The sequence below is a fragment of the Cnephaeus nilssonii genome, assembly GCF_951640355.1.
Source record: "Cnephaeus nilssonii genome assembly, chromosome: 11".
Classification (NCBI taxonomy): domain Eukaryota; kingdom Metazoa; phylum Chordata; class Mammalia; order Chiroptera; family Vespertilionidae; genus Cnephaeus; species Cnephaeus nilssonii.
This window is the reverse complement of record NC_137082.1, coordinates 29,434,929-29,462,140: the sequence shown is the minus strand read 5'-3', so window position 1 is coordinate 29,462,140 and position 27,212 is coordinate 29,434,929.

The window sequence follows — 27,212 nt, the reverse complement described above, 5'->3', positions numbered from 1 at the left end:
ACCCCTTGAGGGCAGTCAGACACCCCTTTCACAATCCAGGACTGCTGGCTCTCAACCATTCGCCTGCCTGCCAGCCTGATCACTCCCTGCCAGCCTGATCGATGCCTAACTGCTCCCCTGCCTGCCCAATTGCCCCCACTATCCTCCCTTGAAGGCCTGGTCGCCCCCAACTGCCCTCCCTTGCAGGCCTGAACCCTCCCAACTGCCCTTCCCTGCTGGCCTGGTCACCCCTAACTGCCCTCCCTTGCCAGCCTGGTCGCCCCTAACTGCCCTCTCCTGCCAGCCTGGTCATCCCTAACTGCCCTCCCCTGCAGGCCTGGACCTCCCAACTGCCTCCTCTGCAGGCCTGATCCCTACCAACTGCCCTCCCCTGCTGGCCTGATTGCCCACAACTTCCCTCCCCTACAGGCCTTGACCCCCCAACTGCCTTTCCCTGCAGACTTGGGTCCCCCGCAACTGCCCTCCCCTGCAGGCCTGGTCACCCCTAACTGCCCTCCCCTGCAGGCCTGGTCCCCCTCAACTGTCTCCCCTGCAGGCCTGATCCTTGCCAACTGCCCTTCCCTGCTGGCCTGATTGCCCACAACTTCCCTCCCCTACAGGCCTTGACCCCCCAACTGCCCTCCTCTGCAGGCCTGGGTCCCCCCCAACTGCCCTCCCCTGCGGGCCTGGTCACCCCTAACTGTCCTCCCTTGCAGGCCTGGTCCCTCCCAACTGCCCTCCTCTGCTGGCCATCTTGTGGTGGCCATCTTGTGTCCACATGGGGGCAGCCATCTTTGACCACATGGGGGCAGCCATCTTGTGTGTTGGAGTGATGGTCAATTTGCATATTAGTCTTTTATTAGATAGGATATATATTAGAGGCCTGTTGCATGAATTCGTGCATGGGTGGGGTCCGGCCAGCCTGGCCAGGGGGAGGGGACATGTGCAGTTGGCTGGCCTGCCTGCTGGTCGAACTCCTGGTCGAGGGGACAATTTACATATTAGCCTTTTATTATATAGGATATACACTGAGCGGCCAGATTATTATGCATTCAGAGATCATAATAATCTGGCCACTCAGTGTATATAAACTACAGTCAAGAAAAACTCTTTTTAAGTCTCATGATTAAAAACAAAATCATATTATTATTAAGGATTAAACTTTGTAAATGCCACATTTTATATTTAGAGAAATTGTTGTTTATGTGGGAAGGTAAGAGACAGTCAATTTTATGCATTGAGAGGTTCAGAAAATATACCAGTCAGAAATCCTTGAAAAAATTACTTTAAATTATATGTCAAATAATTGAAAGATAAAGTAAATATAAGCACATAAAAGAATGTGCTGTCCTAAAAAGATTTATAATAAAAATGAAAAAATAATTCTAAATAGTTTTGGAAACCAAATAAATAAAATAGAATACTGAAGGGGCAGTAGACTAAAAGTGTTCTAAGATCCTTGAATTGTCCAGGGAGTGGTAAGATACTAATGTACATTAGATAGATTCTAAGTCAAGAATAAATAGTGTGACTTTGAGGATAACAATAAAAAATTAGTCAAAGATGGCATAACTAATAAGGAGAGGGAGGAAATGGAATAAAATACTATTATAATAAAATAATAATAATTCAATGTGATCAGAGAATGGCAAGAAAGGTAGAAAAAGGAACAAATAGAGGTGAGCTAAATAGAAAATAAATTGTAGGCTAGCACATTTAAACTCAAGTATAATATTAAATATAAATATATAGGTAATATTCCAATTAAAAGACAAAGATTGTGAGACTAGATTTAAAAAACCCAAAGCTATTTATTGCTTACATGAATCACACCTTAAGTATAAAGATGCATTAAGGCCAAAAGTATATTAAATGTAATAATGTATATCTTAAATAAAAGCTAGAGGATGTGGGTATGTAATTACCCTGCAAGGTAGACTTCCAAGACAAGAGAATGACTAGAGATAAAGAAGAATCTTATATAATAAAAGCGTAGTATGCAAATTGTCCCCTTGACCAGGAGTTCTTCCAGGAGTCCCACCAGGGGGCAGGCCAACCAGGGAAAGGGAGGGAGGCCTCGGCTGGCAGCCACTAGAGACCCTACCAGAGCATGAAATTTCGTGCACTGGGCCTCTAGTATTTTATAATCTAATCTAATAATAGACACATATGCAAATTGACCACACCTTCGCTACGCCCAAGCCACGCCCACCAACCAAGCCACGCCCACCAGCCAATCAGGACGAGTATGCAAATTACCCCAACAAAGATGGCGGCTAATTTGCATATCAAGACAGCGTCAAAGAACCCAAGAGCTGCAGAAGGGAGTAAAGCTTCGGAGAAGCAAGCAAGCCGGGGGGGGGGGGGGGTGGGGGGGAGGAGAAGGGAGGAGTGAAGGCAGGGCCGGGGGCGAAGGGAAAAGCAGGCGGGCTGGCCGAGAAGGCGGAGCGGGCGACAAGGGAGGAGCGGAGGCGGGGTAGAGTGCAGCAGGAAATCCTATTGCAGGATTTTTCCTGCAACGGGAACGCTAGTGATAAAATAATCAACCACCAGGAATATAAAACAATTCTAAATTTCCATGCATACAATAACATAGCTTCAAAATATCTAAAGGAACATTGAGAGCACTGAAAGGTGAACTAGACGAACCCATAATGATAGTGGAGATTTTAGCACAGCACTGTAGAATTTATGTTCTTTTTAAGTGCATATGGAACATTTGTCAAAGTTGACTATCTACTGGGATGCAAAGAATTTTCAAAAACATTCAAAGCACCAATATCTTCAAGAATATGTTCTCTAAGCCTCTCAGCACAGGGGAATTAAGCTAGAAAATGGAAATATTCAGCCACTGGTTGGATTTGGAGTGGAAGGTGGAGAAAAGTAGTAGGAGCAGCTGGCTGTAGTGAGTCACAGAAGATGCACATCAGATTACAGAGCAGCTTATGACAGACACGTATCCAAGGGTGGTTCTGTTAACCCAAAAGCAGAGCACCTGGAAGTAAGGGTTGGAGCAGAGGTGAGGGCTGACGTCCCTAAAAGCAAACCTTACCAACTTTGTAATTTTTTTTTGGGGGGGGGGGGGGAGACCAGCCACTATTGAGAAATGCTGAATATGCTTCCACAATGCTGAAATTACCTGGTAGATCAGTTCTCTTTCCATCATAAACACTTGCTCTATTCAATGTCCATTTGCTGAATGAAAACATCACTATATTGAATTCTTCTACTATTTAAGCTTGTCCCTGTTGAATATTTCCAGTAGCCACCAGTATGAAGTCTTTTGGGCCACTTGATTTTAAGCTACTGAAGAAATAAATGGATCTTCCAAATGTGGTTAGCAGTCAAGAAGTAGGAACTAAGAGAAGCTAAATTGGAGTGTAATTTGTTCCACCAGGGCTGCAGCATTTTAGGAAACGGGGACTGCAGAGAAAGTCACGGTAGGTTTCAACATGTTTTCATTTTTAAGTGTCAAATTCCAGCTTCTCCTTGATTTGGCAAGCTGAAAGGAACTACCACAAATGGAAAGATACCAATGCTGTGTTTGGGCTCCCTCTGCCCTTCATCCCCTACTGCAGAGTTTTGCTGAAATTCTTTTCACAGAATGCCATGCTCTGTACAGAGTAGCTTGCTAAGAAATATTTCCTGAGTTGACTTAAAGAGTAAAGAGCTTATTTGCTAATTTCATTAAAGGTATTGGGGCAAATTACACCCAAAGAAATAGCATCAGCTTAACCATTTGAGCTTCTACCCTGATTTGACAGACTATTTCTTGGTATTTGAGTTTTTGAGAACTTTCTGAATAGGTCTTCTAGTATAATAAAGAAATAACCTGACTCATACTTGCATAGAGCTTTCCTTTTTAATGGTACCAAAAGGTCACCTATGGCTCTTGGAATTTTTCCTGCTTAAATCAGAAAGCAGGATGGTCAAATCATAGTCAATGACCCCACTGGTTTACCCCGGGGCAATGGGGCTGGTTGTTAATAGAGACATCAAAGTTGCAGAAGGGTGACCAATCTACACCTAGCCTGCTGGCAATATTGCAATTAGCAATGCCCAGGCTATTTCAGCTTGGTTTAATTAAAGTCTGATTCCTGTGGCAAATTCCAGGGCTAAGAATGTGTCTCCCTGGCCCTGAGCTGCCCTATCCATCTCTAGGACTCAGGTCTAGCAGCTAGTTCCCTCCACTTGAGATTATCTTGGGGAGACTTATAACCAGCAGAACATGATCAAATTGGCGAGGCTCATCTACACTAATAAAAGAGTAAGATGCAAATTGACCGTACCTTTGAGATGCCCACCAGCTAATCAGGAGTGAGTATGAAAATTAACCCAACAAAGATGGTGGGTTAATTTGCATATGCAGGTGCCAAGTGGACAGGGGCGGGGCAGGATGCTTGCATCATTGCCATGGCAACAACACAGGCATTCCGCACCACCCCAGCTGTTCTGGGCCTCTGGGCAGCATGGGAAGGCGGAAAGGCAGCTCCTAGCCAGAGCGAAAAGGTGGTGCCGGCAGCAAGGGGAAGGAAGGCCCATTCTTGCAAGAATCTTCGTGCATCGGGCCTCTAGTTTGATAATAATCTCATTAAGAGAGGGGCTTTGTCGTCTCCCTTAGTCCAAGTGTTCCATAGAGTTGTGGACATTTCAGAGTTTGGACTCAACATTGGAGGTTATTTCTCATACCCTGCCCCCCTCTGGGCCAAGCCTGGGCTACCCACACAGCTCTTAAGCCAGACTGTCTAAAGCTTTGCCTTGTGTCCCAGTTTGGTTCTGTGGGCAGGGGATAGGAAAGTGGAGGACGCAGAGGAGCAAATCCTCTGCTCCTGTGTGCTACATAAAGTAAATCCAGCATTTTCACATGATAAGATCAATGCCACAATCCAAGTTTCCACTTCACAAAGCATTGATCTTCCGATGGAGCAGGCAAACAAAAGGAAAAAGGAAGAATGTAAAAAGATATCAGGAATAGGAGATGATGAGTAACTATAATGGGCCAGGGTAAAAATGCGCTCTAACTGCCTAATAGAAACATTTAAAAAATTCACATGTGGTTACGCTCAATTTAATGTTAGCCAATCCAATTAAAAGCCCAATTTCAGAGTTTTCCTCCAGAGCTACTTAAGTGGTCAAATTGCCTCATGGCAACCATAATAAATTCAGTAAGCAAGCGGCATAATTAAAACAAGATGCTAGTCAAGGGCCTTGGAGTGACTTAAAATAAAATCTGACTCCTCATCAAAAAAATGTCCAGAAAGGTGTAGTGTGGCAGGAAACAGGAAGGGAAATTTAGATCTCTGTTCTATTCTTGACTGTGCTCTAACTTCCCCAGGACTGTGTGCTGGTCACTTAACTCTTTAGGCTGTGCTCTGTCGTCTCATCTCTGAAAAAATGGGGAGCACCACTCTTGCCCATCTCTAGCAATATGGTAAGGCTCAAAGGAGAGAGCATATCTGGAATTATGTGGGAAGAAAACTGTATTTTATAGCACAGGCTATCATGGTTATAATCACAAATGCTGGTTATGAATGGTAACGGGGAAGGTGATATTTGTAAAAGTATTGCTGGGTGATCACTGCAGGGTATGTAGAAGTGAGCCAGGCCTGGTAGCTATTAAATCCCAGGAGAGCATGAAATGCCAATGTCTTATTGACAGAGCACATACTTTGAGTGGTACAGTGATGGGAGCCGTCTAAAGTGGTGGGAAGGATTGATTTGGTCCCTGGGGATGCAGCTTTGTCACTTGGACCATGCTGGTGAATCAAGCAATCACAGCTCTTTGCACACTGATCTGATCCATCTACTTTTGTTTGCAAGATAATTACTTCTCACACACAGAGACACTACGCACATATACATTTGGACAAAGAGACATAGTGTGAGGCTAAAGTTACATACTTTACTTTCACTTAAAAAATACAGAATCAAAATAGTCACAATTTGCCTGTCCTCCTGGATGAATTTGAAGAAAAGAAAGACAAGAATCTCAGATGATTTAGAAAAACACACACACACACACACACACACACACACACACACCCTCATTTTGTTCTGGGAAGGTAGCCAAAACCTTTCAGTTTTTGTACTAATATGGCCCAAAATGATGGGGGAGGGGTCTTAGTAAAAACATTGTTTTGTAATCAAAAGGATGAAAGGAGATCCAATTTTGCATATGGCCTTGCATGTCACAAAGTTCCTTCTCATCCTTCAGATGCAAAGCCTTGATCAAATGCTTACTCCCCTGCCATTTAACCACTTGCATTTTCTTCCCAGAAACCTCCTCTCCACCAATCCTCGGTTTTTCTAACTCTTCAGGTGTTTCCCAAGATAAGAGTTGCCTCCTTCTCTGATCCTGGGAAGCCACCCAAAGACTTCCCTCCATCTTCACATCCCCCAGGACCCTTCCTGAGATCAAAGAGTACTGGGGTTCACAAGTTCCCCAATATCCACTCTGAAAACCTTTCCCTGCAGGGGTGGATTTCACCACCAGGCCCTTTAGTAAGAGACATGGCCCAAGTTGGCAGAGATGTGGGGCATGTGTACAGAGCCATGCCGCCAAAGTGACAGCTCATTTTCCTAGCTCAATTTTTTTTTACTGTAGACAAAGTATCTGAAAATGGCTTAGGCATCACATTATTGTCAAAGTTCTTTTGTAAATGGCTGACACATTCTTCTTCAGTGACAATTTATAGAAGACAGCAGAATATTATGTGCTAGATGTATGGTGCATGGATGTATATAAACATACTAGAGGCCCGGTGCATGAAAATTCATGCACTGGAGGGGGGGTTTCTCAGCCTGGCCTGCCACCTCTCACAGTCCAGGAGCCCTCAGGGGCAGGAGGCAACCTGGCGATCAGGGGAAGGCAATGCCCCATCACACCTCTGCTGCTGCCACTGCCGGCAGCGCAAGCCTCAGCCGGCCCTGGTTACCTGAGCCTCGGGTGGCCCTGGGCGGCTGGAGGGCTGCGGGACTGGGCACCGCCATCTGTGGCTGTGGGTACCACCACCTTTGAGGGCGGGGCAGTCAATTAGCATATTCCCTCCTTATTGGCTGTGGGCGCTGCCATCTTTGAGGACAGGGCAGTCAATTAGCATATTCCCTCTTTATTAGATAGGCTGTCTGGAGGCCATTTCTGGTGATGGCGAGCCATCCTGTTCCACAAGGGAAGAAAATTGCGAATGTAGTCCATGTGGGTACAGTTTGTCTGATCAGTTATATTTTACCTGATGTTGTACTATGTTACCCCCAAGATGTTTCACCCAAGCCTTAGCATTTCAAAGTGCTGTCTCATACATTGTCTCACCTTCTCCTCCCTTAGACCTGTGAGACCAGCACTTCTTCACATGTTACAGATGAGGGGCACTGTGGCAGACACTGCTAGCTTTTTACAAAAAAAGTTCTTCTTGGGCATACAACTAGACTACATTTCCCAGCCTCTTCTGCAGTTACTGTGGCCATGTGACTGAGTTCTAGCCAATGGAGGGAAATCTGAAGGGATGTGTGCTACTTCCTGTCTGGGACCATAAAAACCTCCCACATCATGTTGTCCCTTCCTGATTGGATGATGGGATGGTGCCATGGAAGCCCTTATGAAACATCTCTATATATAAAAGTCTAAGTGACCTTTATGACCAGACAACTTGGTGACTGAACAACTGGCAGGTAGCTATGACATGTACTGACTACCAGGGGGCAGATGCTCAACGCAGGAGCTGCCCCCTGGTGGTCAGTGTGCTCCCACAGCAACCTCCCATGGCCGGCCAACTTCCCATGGTTCCTCCCCCCGGCTGGCAGGCCCCAATTGGCCCCGATTGCCAGCCAGCCTGAGAGACCCCACCCATGCATGAATTTGTGCACCAGGCCTCTAGTTAGTCCTTAAAATGATTGTGTGTGGCAGAAACACACACACACACACACACACACACACACACACACACACACACACTACCTCCCTGCTGATCTGGACTCTCTCTGAACTATTCTGTGAGTGAGAAATAAATGTCTAAATGTAGAACCATTACATGTTTGAGTCTGTTTGTTACCACAGTCCACCCTAACCAACCAAGCACAAAAGTTTGTATCATGAAGTGGACTACTGTGCTATTCAAGACTCAAACCGTGTGGCACTGACTGAATCAGGCAGCAGTAGTGAGGTAACACAGGAGGAAAGGTGGTGACTCAAGTTATGTGGTGGCAAAACATTCGTTCAAATGAAACCTGTAATGCCCTGGAAGGCAGACCATGTGCCTGTTGAATCTGTGGCTCTAAAGAAATTTTTGCAATAATCCGGAGTGACAGTGTGCATTGGCTATTGCTGGTTTTAGCAAGGTATAAGTAAGAGGTGAGCTCAAGCAAGCTTGTCTGGTTTTTAGACAGAGAGTGAAAGGAATAGAGAAAATTCAGAGGCTAAGGGCCTAAGGGTGTTAGAAAGACCTATTGCTTCTGGACCCTAAATTATAAGAGATAAGGCCCCCCAAAAAAGAGAGAACTTTGAACAGCACAATTTCATTAGAACTTTCCAGTACACCAAAGGAGCTTACTGGTAGGCCTGGGGTGAAGGTCAGACTGAGAATGTTGCCCTCTCAGACACATTACTTCAGTTGGTCTCAATATAGGCCTATTATATTGAGAAAAAGAGAGACATGGGTTTGGAAGCAAAGAAATAAAGCAGACTTGAGGGGTATGCTTGGGAAAGAACATAGAGCATTATTTCTGGCACATGGAACCAATGGGAAGCAAATTGAAGAGAAGTCTACTACATTTTGAAGGAATTGTTAAAGAAACAACGAGCCTGGACTTAAGAGGATGTGATTGTAAAGATACACTGAGGCCTCAAACTTGTGTGGGGTGAGTCCTATGAAAGTTATGCTCTCCCCAAGTACTGCATCCTCCCCAGTGCCCACTGCAGATGGGACCTGGGGGAAAACGGCCAAGTAAGAAGCTCCAGCACCTCCGGGGCCGAGGCTCCACAAGGCCTGCCTGGGTCCAGTGACGACTGAACGTTTCCCTCTCTCCTCTATCAAATGAGAGCTTTCACTGTCCCATTGTGGTGTAGTGTAAAGTGTCCTCCTTTTCTCCCATGGTCTGTAAATGCCATGCGAGGGAAGCAAGATAGATCTTTTCATTCCCAGTTTATCAGTGAAGAAACTAGACCCAGAGAGGGCATGACCATGGCTATAGATTTGGCCATACCACACCCCAAAATCTATCAGTTCAATTGTAGGGGGCTAAACATGGTCATTTTCAACTAGCAACATCGTGATTACCCCAAAAGATTCTCCGAATTCAGTCAATGATCAGGCCAAACCCCCAACAATGCCACCGACACGTCCCGGTGGCTAGCTGGCTGGATTTTGGGCAGAATTCACTGCATTGATTTGCTGCCAGAAGTCTCGGAAATGAGGTTTATCTCTAGAACCCCCAAGCCAGTGGCCAATTTGCTCAATTCATTCCCCAAATCAATCCATTTGATGAGAGTAAATCTCACCCAAATTAAATTTCACCTCCAAATCCCTCCTGTGCCTAGGGAAATCATTGCGCTCTTCCTTTCTTACCTCTCTCTGCGGCCGCTTCAAATGAATGGTCTTGGACAGATCCACTTTGAGGAGAGCTGGGACGTTGGTAAGGCCTGTTTCCTTGAGTTTTTCCACTTTTCCTTTTGCCTGCAAAAAGAGATATCATTCCTCTCCTTGTATCCCTGTGGTGGCCTTATAAAGAGATTCAAGTGTGTCTTTAGAGTACTGATTTCATTCTCATAATTACCTTTTGGGCAAGAAGCAGGTTCTTTTAGCTGAGTAACTAGTCCAAACAATGATTAAAGTTGACATCAAGTACTGGAACAGATACAGCCTAATGTAAAAGGGCACAAATCCTTCAGAGAGCGTCAGGGGCAGGTTCAGCTCACGGGGCAGTGAAATGCTAGATGGCAGAGCAGGAGAGCAGACGCAGAACTGCGCTACGGGACATGCTGTCCTTCAGCGGGCAGGCCACCACAGTAAACACCACGTCCAGCAAAGACGCATCCCCCTACATAGACCCTGGGATAGCCTGCTAGATGAGGCTCCACTGGGACACTGAGAGGCCACAGTCATTCTTTCACCTAATTTCCAAGTTTTGGCCAATTTTCCATAACAGCTTTTTAAAAAATATATTTTTATTGATTTCAGAGAGGAAGGGAGAGGGAGAGAGAGCTAGAAACATCATGATGAGAGAGAATGATTGATTGGCTGCCTTCTGCACACCCCACACTGGGGATCAAGCCTGCAACCCAGGCACATGCCTTGACTGGGAATCAAACCATGACCTCCTGGTCCAGAGGTCGATGCTCTACCACTGAGCCACACCGGCCAGGCCATAACAGCTTTTAATCTAGTCCTTATTTTAAAATAGGGAATTCGAATTATTGCCAAGTGAAATCTACGGTTCTGAGCTCAGATGCGAAGGGAGCGGGCTCTTGTTCATCTGCAGACCCAGGGCCTGGGTGGGAAGTTATGCGTGCTGCAGGCATCCGGTGTCCAACTCCCAGGGGGTAGGGACATGAGGTCTCTGTTTGGCGGAGCCACAGGGACCGCTCTCACTGTCTCTGAACTCGGAGCTGCTGGAGCTCCTGGCAGGGAGCCCAAATCCTTGTCCTGACTTCCAGTTCAGAGGATGAGCACATTTCTCAGGGGCTGGCCCCTGGTTTCCCGACCCCTGCCCAGAATCCCAGCCTGCAGCCAGCTCTGGGAATGTGGGTGCTCCCCACAGGGCTGTCCTTGCAGGATGCAGCTCTCTCATCCCCAAACTTCCCAGTCCCCTTCAATGTCAGACGAGGCCTTCCATGATGATACCAGAGCGCGGTACTTCTCGAGCCTTTTCTCTTGTTTCCTTTCCTGTCACTTGCCTCTCTCCTCTCTTTTTCTCACTCCCTGTTTTCCTATCCTCGTTCTCTTCCTGTCCTTCCCCTCCAAACCTTTCACGTTCGATTACGTCCTGCTCTTAGTTAGGATAAAGCACAAACCCCTCATCTGGCCTCCGTTCTTGCTGTTCCCTTAGCCTGAAACATCACTTCCTGGGCTATTGCCTACTCTCTATCATTTTCTTGGAAGGAACTTAACCCCAAAACTCATTTTCTCTGAAAGAACTTACTGGAAACCTCATTTTCTCGGGAAGATCTTCCTCTACCACCACTCCCCTGAATCTAAATTAAGTCCCTCTTTTCTTTCCCCCCTCAAACACCCTATATTCTAAAAGTATAGCAATCACTTCCAGTTTTAATATGTACTTGTGTGTGTGTGTGTGTGTGTGTGTGTGTGTATGTGTGTGTGTGTGTGCGCATTTATGTGTGTTCCCTTCACCCGGAAACTGCAGGCAGGACATGCCTGTGTTTTCAGCCCTGCTCTGGAGCCCTACACTTTCTACCATAATGACTCATAGCAGATGCTCAGCATACAGTGAACTAGGGAGCTTGCCTTTCCCTTTGCTGTCACCTTCTCTCAGCTTAAATCTTTCTTCCAGAATAGAGTAGAATGCCTGGCAGTAAGGGACATGTAACTTGAGGAGTCTGGCTCCTGGTTAATATGTGATTTTCCAGAACTGATCACAGGCCCTTACAAAGGCTTACCGGGCAGGCCCCCCACACCAGCCTGGGGGCATAGCTGTGGGGTGGCATCTCTGAGGGGAGTTGCAGCCAAGGTCTCAGGAACCCCTGGTTGGCCACCTCTTTCACATATTCGCATTCCACCTTCAGGTGCTGCATTCCTAGGTCTCCTTACCTGAGGCCTTGGGCTAGAGGTCATCTTCAGGCCTCTGCGGAGCTTCCTCATGGGGGAGGAGAGGAAAGCCTTGAAGACACTTTCTCCACTCTCCATCCCCAGTGCTTTCCCACTCCCAGCCCTTCCTCTTCGCCCTCCCTCCCCACCCAGAGCCTTTTGTCTGGGCTGCCTCAACAGTGAGAAGACCCCACCTCTGTGCTCATCCACCTGACGCTCCAGGAGGGAACGTGGAACAGGAGGAGTTACGCTGTCTCCTGTTTAAGTGTCCTGCTTATGTCACGTGCTCACTCATTCATTCTCAGCTTGTTGCTTCAACAGGCTCCTCTGAGACCTGGCAGCTCAGCTTGCTCCCTCCCAGCTCCGCTGAGCTTCTGGTGTAACAGAGGGCTGTCTTTGTCATGATGCGGGAAGAGATGTCAGGGGCGACCCTGCCCAGCCTTTACTACCCGCCACGCTGCTGCCATACTGGCCTGTATCACAGGGGCTCTGCCCAGATGCACGTCCTGCCATCTCTATCCTGTCTGCTAACCCCCCTCTCATCCTCGAGGTCTCAGCTCACGTGACAGCCTCAGGGAAGGCTTCCTGTCTCTGGGCCAGTCTGCCATCGTGTGCCCTCAGAGCACCCCGCTTCTTTCCTTCACAGCACCCATCTTGGCTCATAATTCCCGACTTCTCTGTGACGTCTAACTTCATGTCTAGCTTTCTAATGACTCTCTGTGGCAGCTGGGAAAGAGATTTTGAGCACTTTTAGATTCCCAGTGCCTGGCACTGTCCCTGTTTTTCAGTTGGTATTACTAATTCAATTATTGGTTTGCCAAGTTTCTCTTCTGCCAATGAGCCCTGTGAGTTGGCCACCACTTGCCCAGCCTCACCTCTTGATATTTAGTCTGACCATCCTTTGCTGAAGAAGAGGCAGGTGGGATCCAAGTTCTCACTCTGGCCCCACAGGACCTGGTAACCAATGTGTCTGCACTGGTTAGAATCAGCTCTAACTCAGGTGTGTGTGTGTGTGTGTGTGTGTGTGTGTGTGTGTGTGTGTGTGTGTTTGCCTTTGAGTTAGATTTTGTTTGTTTTTTTAAAAAGAATCTGAGAAAGTGACCATGAACTCTATTAAAAAAATTTTTTTTTCCTAAAGGGCACCGCATATCTGGTTCTCACAGCACAGGAAAGTGACACTGAAGGAAGCATTTGTTCCCCACCGATTCTATCCTCTGATGAGCAAATACCACCTCCTCATCCATTTTCACGTGGAAGAGGGTTTCATGGGGAGGAATTTGCCCCCTTTTCTCTGCCCCTCTGGGTGTCATGAAAACAATCTTCACATTTTTCTCATGCCCTTGACTCACCGTCTTCACTGATGAAATGCAGGTGTGTTGATCTTGCAACTTAAAGAGGAAGAGGGTGGCAAAGTCTTGACCCAGGGAAACTTACCTGAGAGGCTGCGGCTGCAGAAGAAGGAGGGGCTGTCGGGGACCCTCTTGCTGAAAGCTCTCAGAGCCACCAGACACCTGACCTTGGGAGGGCTGAGGCCAGGGTGCTGGTGCCAAGTCTCAAGCAAAGAAAGCAGTGTAGGGACAAAGCAAATGCCAGAGCAGGGTCAGAAGCACCAACATAAGACCTGAAGAAGGAAGGATTGCAAGCACTGAGCAAGGCCAAGACACTCTTGGGTTCAGCTCCAGAGGAAGAGAGAAAGGGCCTTGGGGTGGGAGCTCTGAGTGGGGAAGGCCTCAGGGGCCATCGGGAGAGAAGCTTGGTGCCTGAGCAACGTACGCAGTGGGGGCTCGAAGCAAGCACTCATTCTACTTCAACCTGTGTGTCCACTGACTGCTTTCAGGTTGTGAGGCAGGGTGCCCAGCCATGCCCCAGAGGCGGGAGGGGGCTGCTCCAGGCTGCGGCCTCTGAGGAGGCCCCAGGGGTCCCTTGAGGGTCAACTTAAGTGGGCTAGCCTGTCAACCTTGGAATGTGCCAGAAGCATCCAACTAAAGCCGTTGACACTCCCCAGCTCAGTGCTGTGGCCACAGGAGGCACAAACCTGAGAGCAGTTTCCCTGAGGCCATGCTGGCAAGGTCACTCCCATGACCCTCCTTCCCAATCCCTATTTTTCTCAGAGTTGGCAGGATTCGGTTATAGAGTCTAGTTAAACAAAACTTACCAGTTTGTTGGGTTTCTTTTTCTGTTTTTTGTTTTTTTTAGCTGTATAAATTTTTCTTGCTCTAGATGAATTTCACAGAAGAATATTGATATTTCTGCATCAAGACTTTTAATTAAAAGGCTTCAAGCATTTTTAAAAGATGAATATTAACTGCCTGGGCTTACTTTACCTAGCTCTCAAACTAGAAAGAACCATCTCAACCATCCATCCCTTGGGTTTTAGGAGCACAAAGTACTACATTCTCCAAGCCCAGCTTTGGAGAAGTGTTTTTTGTGATATCTGGTATATAAAAGTGCATGCATCTGGTAGTGTGTGTCTGCATGTACATGTGTGTGTGCATGTGTGTGTGTGTGTGTGTGTGTGTGTGTGTAATATCAATACAGTTCTCTCTGTTAGAGTTTGAAGTGATTTTCTATTTCACATTTTTTTTCTTCACTTTCTTCATTTCTTTGCAACAAGTATTACTTTCATAATCAGGAAAGAAAACAACAGAGCTATTTCCATTTTGAAAAAAATAGATGGTGACTTCCTGGCCAAGAAAATTATTCTTTATTTTTATCTCTGAGAGCTGTGTTTATGGATTGCTGAAATTTAATATACTGGGCATAGTGACAACAGAAATGCCTGAGGCTGGTAGCTAGAGTCAGCTCCCCATTCTAGAGTTTTCCCTGGGCCAGGTGCTGTCTCTCCCCTCCACCCCCATTCCTAGAACTCTCCCACCCTCAAGACATCATTTTATAATTTTTTTTTACATTTCAAAGTATTTTTTAAAAATTAAATTCATTGAGATAACGTTGGTTAATAACATTATATAAATTTCATGTATATGACACTATAATTTATTATTTGTATATGCTATTATGTGCTCACCACCCAAAGTCTAGTTTCCTTCCGTCACCATATATTTGACCCGCTTGACCCACGTCACTCTTTCCTTACCGTCTTCCCATCTGGTAACCACCATTCTGATCTCGTGAGTTTGTTTTGGTAGTTCATTGGTACTTTTTGTTTTATATTCCACATATCAGTGAAATTATCCAGCTTTTGTCCTTAACGTGCATTTCCTTGGGCTTGGGCTGTCACAAAGGAAGAAAACCACCCCGAAGCCATTGAGCCTTGCTCATGCACGCAGGGATGGCAAACTGTTACCCCGCTCACTCCCATTCTGTGCCCACCGGATGTGACAGCTTTCATAGGTCTTCAGTCTTTTTTATTCTGTTTCAAAAACAACAGATTCTGCTTATAACTTTACCAGGAAAAACTTCTCTCCTCGAGCTAAACTTTAAATTGCCATTTTTTTTTTTATTCTGAGAAAAAACAGCAACCCATCTTTTTTTCTTCGTTTTCTTTCTGAGTACAGCTGGTGCTGTTTTGCGCTCCCAGCGTCCCCAACTTTGATGTTCACATGATCATCTCGGGATCCTGTTAGAGAGCAGATTCTGACTAAGCAGGTCTGGGGTGGGGCCTGCGTCTCTGCATTTCTAATGAGTGCCCAGGTGAGGCAGGTACTGGCCTCCCAAGGCCACACTGTGAGCAGTGAGGCTCTGGCTGGCACAGAGAACATGGAAGGTAAAAGTAGGTACTATGTTATACTCAGCTAGTCTTTTCATTTTACACCCTGTTAGCTCTTGTATCTCCTTATTTAGCCAGCTCTAAATGAAGCAGTTAACTAGTGCATACTGTTATTTGAATAATATTAGGCAAATAAAAAAGCAAAATTTAAGTGGCAGGATTATTGAACATCTTGTCCCCTCAGTTGTCCAATCCCTGGCCTTTCTTAGAATGTTTATCCCTGTGTGTAACCCTCCCAATATCTACTTTGAGGCCACCTGCTTGCTACATCTAAGCAGTCTGGTGTGGTTATTTCTTTGGAGCCCCCTGTCATTGGCTCGAATTCAGGTATGGGCTGTGTCATCCTAAGTATGCTGCTCAGTTCTCTGAGCATCACTTTGTTCTCGGGTAAAGGAGGAGAATAAAAACTGCCCTACACAATGTCTATGACAATTAAGTGAGATCCTGGCCCATGACAGCTTGCTCCATAAATGACAGTTGTTAATGCTAATAATGTGGGCCTTGACTGCTTTCTGAAGTCTTAGGCAACCATGTGGGCATCATTCCTGACCCCGCAGCCTTTGCTAGGATAATTTCAGGCCCTGACCCCTCTTCTTTCTCTCTCTTGCCTTCACTGTATTCTCTCCACCAATCTTGGCCTTGATGTTAACATGTGTCTGTGAGTCTAAGCTTGCCATGCCACTCAGAGAAAGTGAACAGGACACTCACAGTCAGACTTAGTTGAGTCTCAGTTCATTTCTACCCATTTACAATTACTGCTTAGCTACTTGAAGCAAAAATAAAACAAAGCAAAAAAACTACAGCTATTCCTAAGGATTGCATACTAATATGGATATCCATATTAATGTGGATACTGCAGTGCTTACCAAGGTAGTTATTTTTTATTTATTGACAGTTTGTGGGCATGTTAATGGGATGTTCTGAATACCTTGAGGAAGAGATTACAAACACCTTTCACCTGGCAGGCCAACTCTGTTCAACTAATTGATAGTGGTTATTGCAGAGCATGGTGTTGAGAAAGACTCTGAGTCTGCTTCTGTCTGGGCAGGAAGTGCGATGGCCATCTCTGCAATAAACCACAGGGGTTTCTTCCTTTCTTACCACCCTAGCTTAATCTTACCTTCATCTTATATTACAAAATATTGGTGAAATTTTCTGTTTCCTGGATCAATTTTGTAAACGTCATGGCCCTGACCTGATTGGATGTTAAATTTAGTACGAAATCCCAGTAGAACAGAACAAATGTTCACATTCAGAATCAATGATAATAGGTCCTTGGGTAGCATAGTTCCTTTCAAGATGGTTTTGTTATAACGATGAGATCCTGTAGGAACTTAACTCTTGTTTATATCAATTAGCCTGTGGTAAAATTGGTTTTATGATATCTTTTCATTGCAGTGCCAAGAACCTATCAATAATGCAAAGGGGGGACTTACTAGTACTGTATTATTATTTATTCATTGAGCAACTATTCAATGCCCCACAGGCCCTGTGTTAGGCGCCCTCTTGAGTCATCCTAAGAGTATGGACCCCGCCAGCTGTTTTTACTTTGATATCAATGGGGAGCACCTATGAATACAGCCAGGGCTCCTTATCCTCCCTTGTCAAAGGTTGTTGGATTTCAAACATCAGAACAAATACCCTTTTCCTAAAAAGGTTTGATAAACCTGATTTCCTTTAAATAAAAAGAAAGCTTCCCAATTTCAAAAGTTCTGATTTTAAACATCAGAACAAATATCTTTTTCCTAAGAGTGTTTAATAAATCTGATTTCCTTTAAATTTAAAATAAAAAATCCCAGTTTTTAAAGTTCTTTAATACATTACAGCATTTTTTTTTTTTTTTTTACAGTAGAGGGAGAGATGGAGCTACTTTTCTGAAAACCGACTGCTATAATCCCAGCATCTTAGCACAACTCACACATTTCCTGAGACTGAAAGCAGGAGAGAGGAGTGGGCTAGCCCTGTGAAAGTAAACTAACTCCCACAGCAAATACACGTTGGGTAGCAGCTGTCAGATGCACTGGGCTTGACAGTACACCAGTGGCTTTGAGAAGAGCCACACAAGTTTATCGTATTCACTCTATATACTCTTTATCTTGCAAATAACCATGGAAGAAGTACTGAAGGAAGGATAAAACTTTAACCACCAACAGGAGCCTTGACAGTGTTTTAACTCAGGGTATATTCTTTTCTGTTAGCACTGTTATCTTTGGGATCTGTGGATGTCAGCTGTCCCATCTCTTTAAGTAGCTGGCCCAGTGCCTCTATCCCATGGATAGTCTATAATCCTTTTCCTCACCACTCTCTCCTTTCTTTTAAATTTACCTTCCAATTACAGTTGACTTCTAGAAGAAACCATAGGCAATACACTCTTTGACACTGGTCTTAGCAATGTTGTTTTTTTTTTGGGGGGGGGGAGTTGAATCCTATGGCAAAGACAACAAAAGCAAAAAACAAAAACAAAACAAACAAATGGGACTATGTCAAACTAAAAAGCTTTTGCGTTGTCAAGGAAATGATCAACAAAACAAAAGGGCAACCTACTGAATGGGGGAAGATATTTGCAAATGATATATCCAATAAGGTTTAATACCCAAAATATATAAAGAACTCCTTTAATTAATTCCTTAAAATAGAAACTTCTCCCTTAAGCACTTTAAATCACCGGTAATAGGATGCCCCTTGTGGCCTGGACTCATAGCCCCGCAGCTCTATCACTCGCTATGCTCCCTCCGCCCAGCACTTTGGCCTTTGCATGGGCTGTTCTCTCCACCTGGAATGCTCCTCACATGCCCACTCACCCCTCTTCTCCTAGGTAAGTCTTTCTCTTTCTTCAGAGGTCAGTTAGATCACTTCCTCGAGAAAGCCTTCCCTGACTTCTTTTCCTATTGAATAATCTCATGACACTTACACCTCCCTTTTGTACAATTTTACTTGTCAGGTGATTATTTGATTAATGTCTCCACCCACCACTAGACTTAACTCCCACAGGCACAGGCAAGGATTGGCTCCAGTTTTGCTCCCAATGAAATTACCAGCATCTAGCACCCTTCCTGGCATGTAGAGGGTGTGCAATAACTATCTGCTGAGTGTAACCATGGAAAAAAAAATTATCAAGAATCATTATTATGTTTCACTCACAACTGGGTATACTGCAGTAAAAGTTTTTTCTTGTGCTTTCACTATGTAGGCTCAATTGATTAAATGATTGCTACTTCATGAAACTCAATCTCCAGCCCCAACCCTCCGTGAGGTCCGGAAGACTCAAAGTTCCAACCCTCTAATCATGTGATTGATTGGTCTTTCTGGTGACCAACCCCCATCCTGATACCATCTAAGGACCCACCCTGAGTCACCTCATTAGCATAACAAAGACACCTTTGTACATCGCTCAGGACATCCCAAGGATGTTTGAAGCTCTGTGCTAGGAACCAGGGATAAAGACCAGATATATCCTTTGTTATACCACAATCATCATTTTTAAAAAGTTACAATGAAACAATGCTATTTTGTTCTATTAAAATTGGGAGAATTTAGAACTCTTCATTGATGGTGGGGAAAGGGGGAGAGGCCCTCTCTAACACTGTAGGTGGGAGGTAAGTTGGTCAAAACCTTTATTATTGAAGCAATCTAGCAATACATGCTAAGATTTTTGTTGTTGTTGTTATTTTTAATTTAATTTAATTTAATTTTTAAAAATTTAATAAATCTTTATTGTTCAGATTATTACAATTGTTTCTCCCCCCCCCCCCATATCCCCCCACCACCTGGTTCCCACCCCCCTATGCCCTTACCTCCCCCCCACCAGCTGTCCTTATCCATAGGTGTATGATTTTTGTCCAGTCTCTTCCCGAACCCCCCACACAGACACCCCTTTCCCCCCGAGAATTATCAATCCACTCCCATTCTATGCCTCTGATTCTATTATGTTCACCAGTTTATTCTGTTCCTCAGATTTTTAATTCACTTGACTTTTAGATTCACTTGTTGATAGATATGTATTTGTTGTTCATAATTTTTATTTTTACTTTTTTCTTCTTTTTCCTCTTTTTAAAGAATACCTTTCAGCATTTCATATAATACTGTTTTGGTGGTGATGAACTCCTTCAGCTTTTTCTTATCTGTGAAGCTCTTTATCTGCCCTTCAATTCTGAATGATAACTTTGCTGGGTAGAGTAGTCTTGGTTGTAGGTTCTTGCTATTCATCACTTGGAATATTTCTTGCCATTCCCGTCTGGCCTGCATAGTTTCTGTTGAGAAATCAGCTGATAATTATATGGGTGCTCCCTTGTAGGTAACTAACTGTTTTTCTCTTGCTGCTTGTAAGATTCTCTCTTTGTCTTTTGCCCTTGGCATTTTAATTATGATGTGTCTTGGTGTGGTCCTCTTTGGATTCCTTTTGTTTGGGGTTCTGTGTGCTTCCTGGACTTGTAAGTCTATTTCTTTCATCAGGTGAAGGAAGTTTTCAGTCATTATTTCTTCAAATAGGTTTTCAGCGTCTTGCTCTCTCTCTTCTTCTGGCACCCCAATAATTCTGATGTGGTACGCTTGAAGTTGTCCCAGAGGCTTCTTACACTATCTTCAACTTTCTGAATTCTCTTCTCTTCTTGCTTCTCTGGAGGAGTTTCCTTTGCCTCTTTGTATTCCAAATCTTTGAGTTGATTCTTGTGTTCCTCTAGTCTGCTGTTGGGTCTCTGTATAATATTTTTTATTTCAGTCAGTGTATGTTTAATTTCTAGTTGGTCCTTTTTCATATCCTCGAGAGTCTCATTAAATTTATCGGCCTTTTCCATGAAATTCTTGATAAACCTTATAACCATGGTTTTGAACTCTATGTCCATTCATTTGTTCTCCTCCATTTCTTTCGTTTGGGATCTGTTTCCTTGCCTCCTCATTTTCACTGCTTCCCTGAGTTGGTTGGGTAGCTTTGTGTACTAGGTGTCCTATTGGTTCAACGGCTCAGCCTCCCAGTTACCTGAGGTGGACACTCTTGATGTACCCCTTTGTGGACTGTGTGTACAGCCTTGTTGTAGTTAAGTCTTGATTGTTGTTGGTATCACTGGGAGGAATTGACCTCCAGGCCAATTGGCTGTGAGGACCCACTGTGACTATAACAGAAGAATTGCTATGCTGGAGACACATTTATGGGGCAGGACTTGTTCCAGTAGGGCTTTGGTGCTCACTGAGTCTGCCTCTTGAATGTGTCCCTTATGAGAGTGGTTGAAATCTGGTGTCGTCTCACACCGACCACTAGATACACTAGTGTCTGGATCCCCAATGGGGTGCAGGTCAGCTACTGTATGAGGCCCCCCAGCAGGAGCTACAGCAAGAACTACAGTTTTCTCCTCTTTGCTTGGGCAGTTTTGGAGCAGTCTGACCGGAGCTGCAGTTAATTTGGTTAAGCTGCCACAGAACAGGCCATTTATATGCAAAAGCTGCTGTGTGGAGCTTGAGCGGGTTTGTAGAATGTGCAGGGCAGGGTCTCAGGGCGGGGCGGGGTCTCAGGGCATCACTAGGCTAGGGCGTGGCAAACAGCGATGGCTGCCGTCAGCCGTCTCTGCCTTTCCACGTTTCCAAGTCCCTGCATTCCGCACTCCAGCGCAGGAAACAATGATTGCTGGGCGCACCCCTGCAAAAAAGTCACTCTCCTTTTCCGACCCGATGGCCGACAGTCCAACTTCTCCCCGTAGGCGTCTGGGTCTCCCGTGTGTCCCCAGAAACTGGATTTCAGAGTGATCAGGAGCTTGTCTCCCTTCGGGTTGAAGAAAAGCCACGCATCCAGTCGCCCGCCACCAGCCCGATTCGCACGCCTCCGTACCTCAGCTTTTCAGCATTTGTGCTCCTTTCTCTTCTTAGTTGTAAATCTTCCACTCAGCCAGCTTTCCCGTGGTTCTGGGTGGTAGACGTTTTGTCTTGTAGTTGTATTTTTGAAATTGTTGTGCGAGGCGGCAGTTTAGTTGTTTAACTTTGCCGCCATCTTGGTTCCTCCTCCAAGAGTCTTAAAATGTATAACTTTTGCCTCAAAAATCTTATGATTTAGAATCTATGATAAGGATTCAGTACTATATAAAAAGATTTACCTGCAAAGGTGTTCATTGCAGTGTTATTTATTTATTTACAGGGTGGAGCAAAAGTAGGTTTACAGTTGTGAGTATGAGAAACACAGAATTTATTTTTGTTTGTATTATTTTTTAAATTATTGTATTATTTTCCATATAAACAACTGTAAACCCACTTTTGCCCAACCCTGTAGTTAATTTTTGAACTTCTATTGATATTCAATATTATTTTATATTAGTTTCAGGTGTATGGCACAGTGTCATTTAGTATATAAAAAAATTCAAAATATAAAAGTCCAATCATAGGGGACAAGGTGAATAAATTATCACAGATTCACACAATGAAATAATATGCAGCTATTAAAAGTATTTTCATAGAATGACTAATGACAGAGGAAAATATTTAAGTATACTATTAAGTAAAAAGGACAAGATTTCAAAATCTGAATACACTATGGGAGGTAAAATTGTGGCTGATTACCATTTAATATTTTTGTGTGATTTCTATAATGATTTTTTTTATAATCAGTAAAATGTCATTAAAAGAAAACTCTCTTTAAAACACTCAAGACTTAATTGAGAACAACACACAAATTATAATCACAAGTTATTCTTTCTCATTCATTATTACTTGGCACCAGTTCCTTCGACATTAATTTATGGCTGAAAACAATAAAGCTTCCAATCTTTCCAAATTTCACATAAATTTTCACAAGCTGCCCTTCTCCATAATTTGTTCGGATTAAGGACTGCTGCCTGCTATCTATCATCTCTGGCAGCCCCAGAGAAATATGTGCCACCAACGCATGGCAGAGCATGCCTTCCGCACCCCGGCCCCATCCATCCCTCTCAGCTCTGGCAGGCTGGTAAGGGTGATAAGCCCCATCATTCATCACCTGCCGTTGGTCCCTGGGGAGCCCTAGAGCACATCTAGGAATCACTTTCAGCAAAAGGCAAGCTCCTGTTGATGGTAAACTTGAGCCTAATTCAAAGACATAAACTTTCTCCCAAATTTACAGAAACAGAGCTCTTACTCTGCATTTCAATACTATCTTCCCAAGTCCACTTTTTCAGGACTGTGACAATCTCCATGCCATAATGACCAGAGTAATTTCCTGTTTCTGGATTGCTGGCACCAGCCACTCCCAAAGTCTGCCTGTGCCAGGAATGCACCTTTTCTCCCTGAATTCTCATCTCTGTAGCCTCAATATCTGACATGTGTTATCAAAACTCCTATGCTGCACAGATTTTTATAAATCTCTGAGGAGAGTGACCACACATTGTAGCTTGCCTGTGACAGTCTTGGTTTCAGTATATTGTTCTCAGTTATTAACAATGTACCCCCTTTTCTCAAAAGTATCTCCATTTGAACAGTAAATTACTCTTGACCTATCTATAGAGGAAGCGTATGTCCTTAATTTTCACAAAGGTTTGTAAAGATACTTTAGTAAATATCTCTAGGAAAGTTTAAAAAATAAAAGAATTGGGGTAGAAGAGAATTCTCCATCATAAAAATTCTAAGCTGAGGAAAGAAAAAGGTCAAAGAAAGAGTGTTAAGGCTTGGTGGACACTACAACTCCAAAGCAATGACAAGTCGGTTTTGATTCTTGATTCTTTTTTTAAAATATATCTTTATTGATTTCAGAGAGGAAAGGAGAGGAAGAAAGAGATAGAAATACCCTATCTAATAAAAGAGTAATATGGAAATTGACCGTACCTCCCCTACACCCACAAGCCATGCCCACCAGCCACACCCACCAGCCAATCAGGAGCAAGTATGCAAATAAATCCAACCAAGATGACTGTGGCCACAGAGAGCAGGAGGGAGGCTTGGGTTTCCCCGGCAATGAAGGAAGCCAAGCTTTCCACCTGCCCTTGCTGGCCTAGGCCTCCACTCAAGGCTACAAAGTTTCAATGATAGAAGATAAATAAATTCCAACAGAAATGGCAGCAGCCACAGAGCTGGAAAGAGCAAGAGACAAGGGTTGCCCCTGGCGATGGAGGAAGCCAAGCTTCTGAAGCCCTGGTCTGCCTTGGCCTCCGCTCCAGGCTACAAAGTTTCAATTATAGAAGATACATAAATCCCAACAGAAATGGCTGCCGCCACGGAGCAAGCAGGAGGCTTGGTTCCACTCCAGACTACAAAGTTTCAATTGTAGAAGATAAATAAACCCCAGATACCAGGGCCTCTGCTTGGGTCGCCAGGGGGTATGGCCAGCCTGCAAACCACCACAGGCCCCTCGCTCAGGCTGCCCCACGCCCCAAGGGAACCCCACCCTGATCCGGGACACCCTTCAGGGCAAACCAGCTGGCCCCCACACATGCACCAGGCCTCTATCCTATCTAATAAAAGAATAATATGCAAATTGACCATCACTCCAACACACAAGATGGCTGCCCCCATGTGGTCAAAGATCCTGCCCCCATGTGGACACAAGATGGCCACCACAAGATGGCCAGCAGGGGAGGGCAGTTGGGAGGCACTAGGCCGGCAAGGGAGGGCAGTTGGGGGCGATCAAGCCTGCAGGGGAGGGCAGTTAGTGGTGACTAGGCCAGCAGAGGAGGGAAGTTGGGGGTGACCAGGCCTGCAGGGAAGGGCAGTTGTGGGGGACCCAGGCCTGCAGTGGAGAGCACTTGGGGGGGACCAGTCCTGCAGGGAAGGGCAGTTAGGGGTGACCAGGCCTGCAGGGGATGGTAATTAGGGGCAAACAGGCTGGCAGGGGAGCAATTAGGCATTAATCAGGCTGGCAGTGGAGTTGTTAGGGGGTGATCAGGCTGGCAAGCAGAAGCAGTTAGGGGCAATCAGGAAGGCAGGCAGCCGAGCAGTTGGGAGCCAGCAGTCCTGGATTGTGAGAGGGATGTCCGACTGCCCGTTTAGGCCCGATCCTATCGGACATCCCTCGAGGGGTCCCAGATTGGAGAGGGCGCAAGCTAGGCTGAGGGACACCACCCCCGTGCACCGGGCCTCTAGTCAATGATAAGAGAGAATCATTTATTGGCTGCCTCCTCCATGCCCCACACTGGGAATCGAGCCCACAACCCAGGCATGTGCCCTGACTCAACCACTGAGCCACTGCAGCCTGGCTGACCTGATTCTTGAGACTTGGTAAGAAGGAGGAGACTTACAGCCTCTTCCTTTTCAAGATGGTTCCTGACACAGATGCTTCAGCTTTTGCTTTGAGAGAGATTTGAGTGGGATCCACTCCCCAGCAAGCAGAAGCCTCAGTCTTTCTAGACCAGCCTTGTAGTTTTGACTAGATCTTCAGAGCACAGAGAGCTGCCGTACCTGGTGATTGGACGGCATCCTGACGCTCCCAACGCTCCGGGTGGAGCTGCATGTCACCTCCGCTCCGCCTCATCCCTGGCACCTCCAGAGCCCGCGTTCTCTGTGGGGTTCAGATTGCCCTGCACAGACCATCGCAGAGGCCCTCTTTGTCCTCGCTGGTCTCACCCTCTCCTCCACATCCGTGTTCCGCGATCCCCTTGAGAGACTGTGGTGGAGAACCCTCAGATGAATGCATTTTAAAACCTCCCTTTTGGAGTTTGACAGCACGTAATCACTTATAAAACTTCCAAGAAGAAAGAACTGCAACCAAGCACTGCTCAGCCCAGTATTCTCAATATTGCCTGAACGTGGACGCCCCATTTTTTCTGTAATGCCTAGTATTCTCAATATTAAGAACATTCTTCCTGAATTTCTCTCTCTTCTATTAAGTTTGGTTAAAATAGAATCACTGTCCAGCTGCTAAGGTGGTGTCTAGCCTCGGATGAAGGCAGGGGGTCTCGGAACATTTTCTTCTAAGCCAGTGTTTATTGCAAGAAGCCATGTGGCCTGGAGCTAGACACCATCTTCCCTGGAACCTAGCGGTGTCCCAGGCGCTGTCTCCAACAGCCAAGCTCCCTTTATGTTCCTTTTTCTGTCCTGAAAAGGTTCGAATTGGTACTAGCGAGGCAGCCAGTGAGCAGGACAGGTAGACCTGGGAAACGGAGACAGATAACTGAACAAACTGACAGAGCAATTTACAGCAGATGCAGAAGGCCACCTCCCTAGAGAGAACATCTAGGCCTCCAGACCCAGGAAAGTGGCAGAACTGGGTGGGCAACACCAGGACCAGCTGCGATGACTGAGGACCCCCTGCCTGACACTGACCACGGCCCTGGAAGAGCACACCTAGAAAACGGAAGAATATTCTGCTGAAACTCCCCTGAGACCTCCCCTAAGATTCCTGCCTGAGAGACAGAGATAAAGCCTCAAGCGAAGGACCCAGCCATGCTCTCCCTCTGGGGAGCAGGTCCTGCCATTCCCTTCCTCTTCTTCTCCCCCCTTCAGGCATGCATCTCCTAAGCCCTATAGGACCCCATGAGGTTTGCAACCAGGGGCACAATGGGCAGCAGCCCCAGGTCCCAGACTAACCCCTGAACCCCTCATCCCAAGGCCCTCTTTTTCTGACTTCCCAGAGAGCTAGGGCAGCCCAGCCTAGGCTCTCCTGTTGCTTCCTCTATGCTAAGCCCTTTCTTGTTTTACTGTCCCCAGCTTTAATAAATGTTCCCTCATAGTCCCCTGGACTCACGTTGTGAATTTTTTCCTGCACAAAGTCAAGAACCCACACACTACCAGCCAGCCCTAGGCAGACCTGCCCAGGGCCTGGTCCCCTTTCCGGTAGCAGTAGGAAGAGACTTAAGACAAAAATAAATAAATAAATAAAATAACCCCACTTCTGCAGAGTGGGATGGTGGGATGGTCTCCATCTGGGGCATAGTGCAGACAGAAACCAGGCATGAAAGTAGAGAGTAATTTATAGAGCAAAGGTAGTCCAGGATAATAGGGGGGAAGCGCATGAGCCTAATACAGTGGTGCATGCTAGACATGTCCCTGTGGCAATGCGCAGTGTGTGGCACTTCCGCCTTAGAAACCAGACTTGGGCAGTAGGGCTCCAGTAACTCAAAGGGGTGAAGAGAATGTGGACTCTGGGAACCCAGAAGGTCACAGCTGCGGTGTGAGTTGAGAACAGAACAGGGCTTGGTTACGAGGAAGGAGATGAGAACAAAGCACACCCTACAGCAAAGCAGCCTTCAGGTTGAACTGCCGAATCACTGAACTAGCACCACAGGGCTTTCTAAACCCTACTAGACGGGGGAAAGGACTGGCCCAGGGTCTGAGCAAGGCTGGGCCTAAGGTGGAGTCAACGGCCTCATCTGAGAATTAAAAACGTGCAGTGGTAGGAAGAGATTACAACTTTGAAGCCCACATCTCTTTCTAGAAAAGCTACCAAAGTCTGTTCCCCCTGTGAGAGACATAGTGTCAGTTTATTCCTAATGCAAAGAGAGGCTCATCCTTCACTCTGTGAGGGGTGCCAGTCATCTGTTACCATAATGACGCTGCATGACAAACAGGTGCACAACCTCCGCATGAGCATTGACCACCTGTGCTTCTGGGGTCGGCTGGGCTGCTCAGCTGGTCTGGGCAGGGCTCACTCGGGGTCTGGGGCTGGCTGGCTGTCAGCTGGTAAAGGCTGGCCGTGGCTAGGACAACTGGGGCAATATCTGCTCTGTGCACGGCCTCTTGAGGTCTATGCTCAGAAGTGTCACTGTCACTTCTGCAACTCTCTGTCTGCCAAAGCAAGTCACATGGTTGAGCCCAGATGCAGTTGGTGAGAAAAGAGACTTCACCTGTTTAGTGAGACAGACTGA